The sequence below is a fragment of the Tupaia chinensis genome, unplaced genomic scaffold (genome assembly GCF_000334495.1).
Source record: "Tupaia chinensis unplaced genomic scaffold, TupChi_1.0 Scaffold144262_1, whole genome shotgun sequence".
Classification (NCBI taxonomy): domain Eukaryota; kingdom Metazoa; phylum Chordata; class Mammalia; order Scandentia; family Tupaiidae; genus Tupaia; species Tupaia belangeri.
Genome location: NW_006204120.1, coordinates 96,792 through 108,055, shown reverse-complemented (window position 1 = coordinate 108,055; position 11,264 = coordinate 96,792). Strand labels below are relative to the sequence as shown.

The following is an 11,264-nucleotide window of genomic DNA, read 5'->3' as shown; positions in this document are numbered from 1 at the left end:
ATGTTGCTGACCTCCCAAGTAGCCGACCACAGTTCAAGTCCCTGACCTGGTGACTTAAACTCACACTGGGCATGTGCGCATGCATGCCCAAGATCCCGAGAGGAGAATGGGGGAGCAAGAATTGTGGCATGGCCATCCCCCCTGGGGGGTGATTTCTCGCTTTCTGTCTCTCTGTCTCTCTGTCTCTCTCTCTGTCTTTCTGGTGAGTGCACGCACCCTATAGCAAAAAAAAAAAAAAAAATTCTCCATAAAAAAAGCAGCATTGATCAGGAATCCAAAAGAGATGTGTATGGCAAGTACTATGGACATCTCAAAGAAGGAAAGACAATGACAAGCAGGGAAGTCAAGGGAGGGTTATTTTAGCAGAATCACACAGGCCAAGGAAGGTTGCGATGAGGCTAACCACATCCCAAATAAAAAAAGGTTTTCAGGAAAATATTAAATCTCTCATGAGTTTACACAATGAAAGTTGGCTTTCCAAGGGTCCAACATTTGAATAACCATTCAAATTCAAGACCACTTCCAGTGAATAGAGAAAGAAGACCAACTACTACTACCTCCTCCATGACAGTGTCTGATTCAGTATAGGAGAATGTGTATCTATGGGTTTCCAACCCCAGAAAGGGAATAGAAAACAAGAAAAAGAAAGGAAAAAGCAAAGCATGCAGAGAGATAACCATCTGTGTTTGGTGGTCTAGTCGTCCTTCAAATGCATAATTACAACTCCAAAAGCTGAGTTGGCCATTTGCAGAGATGATGGTCCAGGTCAAGTAAATAATCCACAAGGGTTGGAAATCAACCTACAAACAATAGGCCATATTTGCATGGTTTTTCTCTTAAAAGAGATTTGTGTTTGCCAACCAAAAACTAGATACTTCCTCAATACATTTTGATTTGGTAGGAAACGTCAAATTCGCAAGTCTTCAGCAAAGTCTAAAGTGGTGCCAACAACCTCATCCCTAGAATAAAACATAAGACTGTATTATTTTCATTTTGTATGAAGCATTCAAAGTTCAGGGCTGGAAAATTGTGTGTGGGCTGATGCCTGATGGTGCAGCCGGTTATTATGTAGTGACTCACGATAAATTTCCAGAGCTACCACACCTTAAAGTTAAACTCACTCAAGCCAGACAGTAAACTATTAGCAGAGATATTTTTGTAACCATAATTTCTAGTCGTTTAACTAATTTTTTTTAAACTTGCAGCCTGGCCAGTTTTATAGAAGTCATAGAACTCATTTGGGGGGCAACAATGTTTTGGAATATTCATCCTTTCAAAAACAATACAAAATAAAAACATACTCCTGGGATATTTTAAGGAATTTTTCAGCTGACCGAGTTGGTCAACCAGCATAATCCTGGAGCACTGGCTCAGTCATGTCAGCCAGCCCCAGCTTCTCACCACAAGGAAGACTCAGTGAAGAACCCCTGCGGTTATGGCGGCGTCTGCCCCAGGTACCCAAAAGGCAGTCTCTTCATGGTGAGGTCAAGCCTGAGATGGCACCATGCAGGAAGAGCTGCCAACAAGAGACAAGAGTTCTGAAAGGCTACAGCACAGAGTTGGAGCTGCCAAGTTTTCCCCTTATACAAAGCAAAGAAACTAATAAAACATTCATATCACAAACAAAGCCTTTGGGCCTCAGCTGAAGCTGAGTTTTGGTCACCTGCATTAGCATACTGTACACACCCACCAGGAATCTATGATAAAGTCACATCTGCATTACCCAAGAACACAGCTCTGAAGTTCCTGTTTAACATAAACGTAGAGTAAAGCAACTTTAAACAGCTACATGAGGGACTGGCTTGGTCTAGAGGTTTGTTTGTTTGAGAGAGATTTTTGCTATAGGGCACATACGCCTCAGCAGAGACAGGCAGTGAGAAGAAAAGTGAGAAAACAACCCCCTCTTGGGATTCTGGACATGCACGCACGCATGCCCGGCATGAATTTCAAGCCACTGGGTCTGGGACTTGAACCACAGTGGGCCATGTGGGAGTCCAGTACCTTAACCACTACACTACCTGCCAGCCCCTAGATCTTTTAATAGTACCTGGATTGACCTGCTTTTCTCATTTATTTTTAACTTTCTTAATGACACGCTATCAGGGCAGTAACATGGAAGGCACTTGTGAGCTACTGTGCTCAGTCCTTTGATTCTATATGTCTGAGCTTGAGGTTTTACATGGACATACCCCGTGCGGTGATGGCGGCGTCTGCCCCAGGTACCCAAAAGGCAGTCTCTTCATGGTGAGGTCAAGCCTGAGATGGCACCATGCAGGAAGAGCTGCCAACAAGAGACAAGAGTTCTGAAAGGCTACAGCACAGAGTTGGAGCTGCCAAGTTTTCCCCTTATACAAAGCAAAGAAACTAATAAAACATTCATATCACAAACAAAGCCTTTGGGCCTCAGCTGAAGCTGAGTTTTGGTCACCTGCATTAGCATACTGTACACACCCACCAGGAATCTATGATAAAGTCACATCTGCATTACCCAAGAACACAGCTCTGAAGTTCCTGTTTAACATAAACGTAGAGTAAAGCAACTTTAAACAGCTACATGAGGGACTGGCTTGGTCTAGAGGTTTGTTTGTTTGAGAGAGATTTTTGCTATAGGGCACATACGCCTCAGCAGAGACAGGCAGTGAGAAGAAAAGTGAGAAAACAACCCCCTCTTGGGATTCTGGACATGCACGCACGCATGCCCGGCATGAATTTCAAGCCACTGGGTCTGGGACTTGAACCACAGTGGGCCATGTGGGAGTCCAGTACCTTAACCACTACACTACCTGCCAGCCCCTAGATCTTTTAATAGTACCTGGATTGACCTGCTTTTCTCATTTATTTTTAACTTTCTTAATGACACGCTATCAGGGCAGTAACATGGAAGGCACTTGTGAGCTACTGTGCTCAGTCCTTTGATTCTATATGTCTGAGCTTGAGGTTTTACATGGACATACCCATTATTTAAATGAGATGGATGAAACTGAAATAATTTATAATGAGTGTTTTTTGTCCACTTATTTTCTGACACCACAAAGGTCTCACATGTGTTACAAAACTCTTTCCTAGAGTAATATTCCTCCATTCTTTTTACACTTTAAATTAAAGAATGATTGTTTTGGGGGCCTCCAGAAACTTGCCCCATTTGGGCAGGGTTGGGGGACTGGAGAAAAGACCTCATTCATGTGGAGGCAAGCCAAAGGGCTTTTTGTTCATCATAGCTAGCCAAATGAACTGCACGGGGCTGGGCAGAGGTTGGTAATAGGAGACAGGGTAGAGTGCTGATGCACCACAGACAGAGCACATAGTTTTTCTTGGTTAGGAACACAAACCTTGCACTCATCTCAAGCATCAACCCTTGAAAAGGGGGACTATATGCAGAGAACTAAAGGGCATGGAGAAGTTATAAAGGTAAGAGCAAAAGCCATGCCTATCTCCTGCTTGGTTTTGTTCTGGCCCTAAGCTGGCATATAGCATGAAGGTACTGAGTGGATTCCCACACCTGTGCTTTTTGATTAAAGGCTGGGATAGCTGAGAGAGGTGAGTGTACACTACAGGAAGGCAGACAAGGGTACTAACGTCACAGACAAAAGGCATCTGCCGCCTACGCAGAGTGGGTAGGCCACGTTCCTCAATATTCTTTATGTGCTCTTTCCTGTGTAAATGTCAACTGTGGTTAGGACTGGTCAACCCAGTGAGACCTCCTTGCAGTAAGAAATCACATATTTTCTCAGCAGATTCCCTCTGATCACAGTCCTCTGTGCTCTATCTGGATCAGGCATAGGGTCCAGGGCCTTCTTAGAAGCCCAGCATTCCATGCCTTGCTTACATAGCTCAAGGGCAATTTCTAAGAAAGTCTTCATCAGTGTCTCTTTCATTCTCCTACAATGGTACTTCCTCCCCCAGCCTTTCCAGTCCCATGCCCCTAACACTGCCCGTCCCATGCTTTGCCCCTCAGTGATGATGTCGTTTCTGATTCAATCCATATTAAGACTTTTGGGTTCCTTCAGAACATGACCTATTGAATAGAAGAACAATATTTTAATCATCATTCAGTCCTCCTCTTCATTCTGCTTTGCCTTAAGCACTCATTTTTTTCCCCTTGCTATTCCTCCTACCCCGCACTGTCCTATTGCATCTGAATGTCCTGAGTCAGCACCTCCACAATTTTCAGAAGAGGTAGGCAAGTTTAGAAGGTCCCTGTCACATCTTCCTTATCTTCAATCTAGAGGCATACAGCTACATGAACCATGCACAGTGTGCTATTGCTCTATGGGACATTTTCCCTTTTGCAGAACCTTGTGCCCACTTATCCTTTCTGGCTACTAAGCTATTTGTTCCCAAAGTCAGGAAGGAAGTATGGTCTCCTGAATGAAGAAGTAGCCTGGAAACTGGAAAACATGTGTTCTCAATCCGTCTCTCTGTGTGGAAAGTCTTTGACTCTTCTGGGTAAATGGATATTTCAGCAGCCTTGTGTGAGTGAGCAGAAAGTATGTCGGGCATCCAGAGGAACATTCCGAGTTGCAGGCCCTTCCTGCGGTTAGGCATGTAACAGCTCCAGTTCCTAGATAGCTCCCCCACAACCAGCAGGTGCCCTACTTCATGTTCTACTTTCTTCTCCCTTTCTCCGTTTTTGACTATATCACTCCTCCAGCATTAGTTAATCGAAGAAACTCAAACCTTAGATATCCACGAAGTTGGTGTCAGTCCAATAAGTTTCCTGACCAGTTACCCTGAGAATGTCCAAGGACCAGACATGTATCATAAACAACCTGGACCCGGAATGGGTGAGCATGTACATAGAGCTTAGCATCAAGACTTCTAATGAGTGACTAGTTCCAACTACTGCACGTAAGGATCAAGACACTTTCAATCTCAAGTGACAGAAATTCAACCCAAATAAGCTGAAACCAAAAAAGAAACCCATGGGTTCACACACCCTGAATGTATTTTACCTCAGGCAAGTCTGGATATAAGGTCCTGAACCATGACAGAAGAACTATTTCCATCTTTGCTTCTTGGACGGTTATTCTCCAAAAGGTGGGAAGATGGTTGTCAGCTCAGAACTCCTGTGGGAGGGAGGTGTTTTTCAATAATTCCAGAAGAAATGTCCTAAGAAGTTCTGCTTGAGTCATGTGCCCCCATTTTCAAACCACTTCTGGGTCATGATGCCTCCTCTGTGGCAGGGTGGGCCTAGCTCGGGTTATGGAATATAGAATATTCTTTCACTAAAGAGAAATATCCAGTTCCTGGAAGGATGGAAATGGATGCTGGACAGGCAAAAACATCCGATGTCTGTTACGCCACCCTAAGCCAGCTATGAATCAGAAGTTCAGAGTTTCACAGTAAACAAGGATGCCAAATACACCCCAGACTGAGTCTTCTAAATCTCATGTTTACAACATAAGGCAAAGAGCTAAGGCCATGTGCTATATCTATAGAGCATACCAATGGGGCATTCTACTCCTTTCTTTAGTTGAGTAAAACTTTCAGCTTGGTAAAGTTAAATACAAATAGCCATAGATTTTGCCGCAATCATCAAAATATTTCTGTGACTCAAAGATAAATGAGAAAAACACACAGAAGAGTCAAACTTACACTGAAGTTAGATTGTAATCACATCCTTTAGTTCTGACAACCCACTGACAAAATTTCCTACCAAGACACATTACTGATTTATTTTTCTCCACAGAAGGTACTTGATGAGCCTAAAGCAGATTATTACGTCTATGGATTGATTATGTGAAATCAGCTTTTCACACAGGTTCCTATCCAGTCAGCAATCAGCACAGCTCCTGTCTCTATCACTGAGTCAGCCATCTGAAGAGAAACACTGACCCATTAGCCCAAGAATCCAAATTTAGGAAGACTGAATCATCTGATGAGCCACAAATCAACTTAAAGGACAGCACTTTCTGTAAACACTAACACTAAAAGTTCATAAGTGGAAGAGGATGCTTTTCTACACTAAAAAGCTCATTCCTCTTGCCAGTAGCAAAGACACTTTAACCACCCAGATGGTCTGCAAAGAGTAGAACTTTTTGAGGTAGGCTTCATAGTCAGGGAAGAAAGGCCTCAGATGCAGAGCTTTCATTGACTTTGTGGTGACTTGGGTTTCCTAACCCTTGGACTTCCATGTCTCCAGCAGGCTCATGGCTCAGTAACAGCAAACCACCACAATACACAGAGCATTCACCACATGACAAACATGGAAATACAAAGGGTTAATTTGAAAGATCTATTCCTAGGCAAGGCAATATTGTGAGCTCAAATTCTGAGGTTTCCAGCTCTACTCCAGACACAGCAAGGGTATGTGACACAATTTTTGTACATGTTTAAAATAAAATTACACTGAAAATCAAAGAAGTACTTTCAAAGAAGAGAAACACTAGTAAATAGCGTCAAAGCCATGAGCCTCTTGGTCTTCTGACCCCATAAGGAAGCATAGATGGTCAAAGTTTGATTTTTCTAGGGTAACAAGGATTAAAACCCTTCAGGCACAGTAGATTTGAATTAGGATCACGACCTTAAGCCAGGCATGGTGTTGAACTACCTCATGTGTAAAAGGAGTCAGGAAAGCCACTGGACAGGATCATAAAAGCCAAGAACCTTGCTGAGAGCAAGCAGGCATCTCTCCAGAGCCCCACACCGATTGAAGCCATGCACCAGCTTAGTGGTGACATGCGTATATCTCTAGCACGTGGGGTAGAGCTAGGCCTCCAATATGTGACCTGGGTCTAAAACAGAGCTCCTGGGAACCAGGCAGAGGCTATGTCAAAATCACTAACCAGGGAGGAAAATAACCCCAGTTGGAGCAATCTGAGTTCAAAGAGCGTCCTCAAGAAGATCAGCAGTTTTATACTGGATGTCATACAGATATGGGTAGTGGACACCTACAGAGAAGGGTGAGTCACTCAAAAGGGTATGGAAACGTAAATTTTAAAAGAAATCAAACACTGAAAAAATTAGACAATTATCTCAAAACCAGAAAAATTTACTCTCTCTAAAATGGAAATACCTGAGCAATCTCAAGATCACTTAAAGTAACTATGCTTAAAATCCTCTAAGAGATAAAGAACATGATTACATCCAAGACAAAGAAAAGACAATAAAGAAGTAGATGTAAATGAAGAATATATGGTTCCAAAAAGTACCCAACTACTAATTCTGAGAATAAAATATAAAGTCATTTGAAATTAAAAGCTCATTGGGCAAGCAGTGTGCATTGTGGAGGTTAAGGAGGTTGGACCCACATGGTCAATTGCATGGTTCAAATCCCACACCTAGCAGCTTAAAAAATACTAGGTGCAAGTGGGTGTTTGCCCAAAATCCTGAGAGGAGAATAAAGGAGAGGGTGAGTCACTCAAAAGGGTATGGAAACGTAAATTTTAAAAGAAATCAAACACTGAAAAAATTAGACAATTATCTCAAAACCAGAAAAATTTACTCTCTCTAAAATGGAAATACCTGAGCAATCTCAAGATCACTTAAAGTAACTATGCTTAAAATCCTCTAAGAGATAAAGAACATGATTACATCCAAGACAAAGAAAAGACAATAAAGAAGTAGATGTAAATGAAGAATATATGGTTCCAAAAAGTACCCAACTACTAATTCTGAGAATAAAATATAAAGTCATTTGAAATTAAAAGCTCATTGGGCAAGCAGTGTGCATTGTGGAGGTTAAGGAGGTTGGACCCACATGGTCAATTGCATGGTTCAAATCCCACACCTAGCAGCTTAAAAAATACTAGGTGCAAGTGGGTGTTTGCCCAAAATCCTGAGAGGAGAATAAAGGAGAAAGGATTGTAGTGTGTCCATTCCCCCAGGAGGTGACTTTTCATTGTCTCTCTTTCCTCTATTTTTCTTTCTCTTGTGAGTGCATGTACCCTATAGCAAACTAAAAAATAATAAATAAATAAATGCTCATAGACTGAATAAACCCTATACACAGTTAAAGAGAGAATTAGAAATTGGAAAACAGTACTGAGAAATTCACTCAGAAGGCAGCACCAGAAATAAAAACGATGAACAGAGACTTGGAGGATGGACTGAGGGGCTTCAACAGATGCAGATAACAGCTCCAAAATGAAAAAACAGATAAATTGGTGAAGAAAAAATAGAAAAGTAACTTATGCTTCATAATTTTTCAGGTTTTTTCCCACTTCCAAAATTACCATTTTTATTAAATCTTGTTTAAAAAAGTTCACAGTAGAAAAGTCAACAAGGGTTTTAACAAAACCAAAATATAGCTTTTTATACAATATAAGTATATATTAGCAGCAAACTGCTTCTGAGATTTTCTTTATGTTCTTTCAGTTCTTTATTTTAAAGAAAGTATAAACAATGTGTATTAGTATGGAATGTCGATTAATCCACTCTTCATTCTTTATTCTGTGATTTGGGCCTTCTATAAATACTTTATGATTTTCAGTAACGACTACTAAGAACAAACCCTGTTTTGACTAAAAAGTAGTGAAACACAATGGCTGGTAGAGTTGTTTCACTGCATCACAGTCACCCATTATTTTGAGACTGACAATGAGCACCACATAAACCAAAGCAGCATCACAGTCACCCATTACCTTTGAGAATAACAATGAGCACCATAAACAGGTAATCATGTACATGTGTAAACCCAATTTTTAAGATGTAATAGCAGCCAACTAGACAACTTAGCATTTGGATGTCACTTTTTAAAAATTAGGTGATACACAAAACTTTAATTAAGTCAGATAAACACTTTAGTCCCCTACTACTTGTCCAATTTCAAAATCCTTAATAGAAATTCTGTATATAAGCTGACAAGCTGCATGCATAGCGTATGTGCATACATACACACGAAAGTGTATGATACATACACATTTTTATCTTTGAATTTCAATACTTCAATGAAGCAAAACCTCTCATTTAAATTTATCTGTAGACTATAATATTGCCAACTTGAAGTTTCTAATAAAAGTTTCATTTCAACTAATCAGAAATTCTGGCTATTGAAAGTTCTGAGACCAAAGAACTGTTGTCCAGCCTAGCATTTTCAGGCATGCAAATTAGTCAAACAAACAAGATTGAAATTATCAACTGCCCACCAAAGAAATAAATTTTTTTCTTGATATTTCTTTCTAATAATAAAAGGAAAATATCTTATAATAAGCTTCTACTTTTTAAAGAGTTAAAATTATTAAAGAAATCTCACTAGTCTTCAAAAATACTAAATGTTACATAAATACAGTTTTCTGATACCTGAATTCTTGAGCTAGAATCTGTATTTTCAAGAATTTCCTTTGGATTGTTCCATTTAGCACTTCAAGTTTCCATTCTGCAAATCTGACGACTGGCTCAGATTGGTTAGATTTATAGCAATCACAATGTTCTGAATTTACTACTGTGTGTTACCTGCATATGATAAAGTAAATGGGAGTAAGTGTACCAAATTTCAAAGCCACATAATAATTAAAAATTCAAAAATACGTAATAGTAAAGAAAAAGATAAAGTACAATAGAAATTCTCTTTCACCATTACATTAGTGAAATATAATCCTTCTTATGCTTTTAAAGCTAATGTCAAACTTTCATTTTTTTAATTTATTAAGAGAATGAAGCTTTCAGATGGCTCACCTTTATTTTCAATGAAAAAACTAAAACAATAGACTAAATTACTTTTATTAATATACACATCAAATTACTGAAACAGTGACCTCATGTAGTTTTCCCCTTAAAGATGGGACTTGGAGGTACAAAGATGCAGAGATGTCTACAGCCTTCAGATGTTTATTGTAAAGACTCTTCAACAGCAGTTTGGTACTGAGTTTCCTCATCTAGCTGAAGATTCACAAATTCTCCATAATCAAACTGATGTCTTTGATTTAGATGACTAACAGAATTTCTAGTAATTTGGCTAGGATCTCCCCAAGGAAGAGACACACAAAAAGGACATGTCACAAGAACTATCTGAGATAGGTGATTACTATTACAGTGACCCAGTAAACACTGTCTGGTAAAGTTTGATTCTTGACACAAGGGACACTTAAAGGTGGGATGCCCAGAAAAACTTGTAATCTCTAGGTAAGTTTCTGTGTTATCAGATGTGGATGTTTCACTCTTACTACTGTTCCCTACTGAATCTTCAGAGATTAGAAAGTTTGGAATGATAGAAGAAACACCATATTCATCCAGATACTTCTTACAAGATTTGTTGTAATGATGTCTCATGCAATAGAATTTTATCTGTTTTGTACAACATCTGCAGCTACCAGAAAACTTCCTCATGAGATTTTCAAGGTCTAAGGCCCATTCAGGACATGCTCTCTCTCTTCTAGTCACATTTCCATGACACAGGGGACAATGTGTTCTGCTTTTTCTCATTACAGTCAGGAAACATTTTCTACAGAGAATATGCTACAGGCTACAGGCCATAGGCCGCAGTTCACATGGGCATCTTGAGTACCTCCTGACAGACTAGGCAGTAGAAATCATCTTCAGTGTATGACATAGCATCAGAGAGCTGCTCAGCCATGGCGGGGATGGTGGAACAAGGTGATGGCGGCAGCGGCCACAATTTTTCAGTGTTAAAGAAAACCATAAAATCACAGATTTATAGTGACTCTGGTTGTCAAGCACAATGTCTTAAAAACATGTATGTATTCATAGTTAGATATATTATTTAAAAAGCTGTAGAACATTGTAGGCCACCCCCATAGTCTAATAGGTAAGGGAGTCAGATCCCACATGACCAAATGAAGTTTGAATCTCAGCTATAATGGCTTGAAAAACACACTGGCTGCATGTGCACACATGTTCAAAACTGACAGGATGGAGAAAGGGAAAGGGATGGCAGCATGACCATACCCAATTAGGAGATGCTTGGTCTCTCTCTATCTCTGTCTCCCTGTCTCTCTCTTTAGAGAGTGCACATGCCTTCTGGTGATTTAAAAGCGAAAACTGTAGAATACTGCCTAGAGAAAAATCTTAAATCTGTCAGGAAAGAAAGATAGACAAGTCTTGAAGGAATAAATAACGCCAACAGTGGACTTCCCACTGGCCACAATAAGCACCAGGAGACAAAAGAGTAGCTTGAAAAAACATCAGGTATAAGTGCTTGCAAGCCCCAAATCCCGAGGAGAAGAAGGAACTCTGGCATGACCAAGCACCACTGAGGAGTATTTTCTGTTTTCTCTCTCTGTGTGTCTTTTTCTGATGAGCATACACACTCCCTGACCAAAAAAAAAAAAAAAAAAAAAAAAGTAAAAAAAAAACCGGAGGAGGGG

The 11,264-nt window shown here is 40.2% G+C and overlaps 1 pseudogene; it reads right to left on the bottom strand.

Moving 5' to 3' along the window:
- Window positions 1-9,768: 9,768 nt before the first annotated feature.
- On the bottom strand, window positions 9,769-10,513 carry LOC102475377 (E3 ubiquitin-protein ligase RNF138-like; annotated as a pseudogene).
- Window positions 10,514-11,264: the final 751 nt, after the last annotated feature.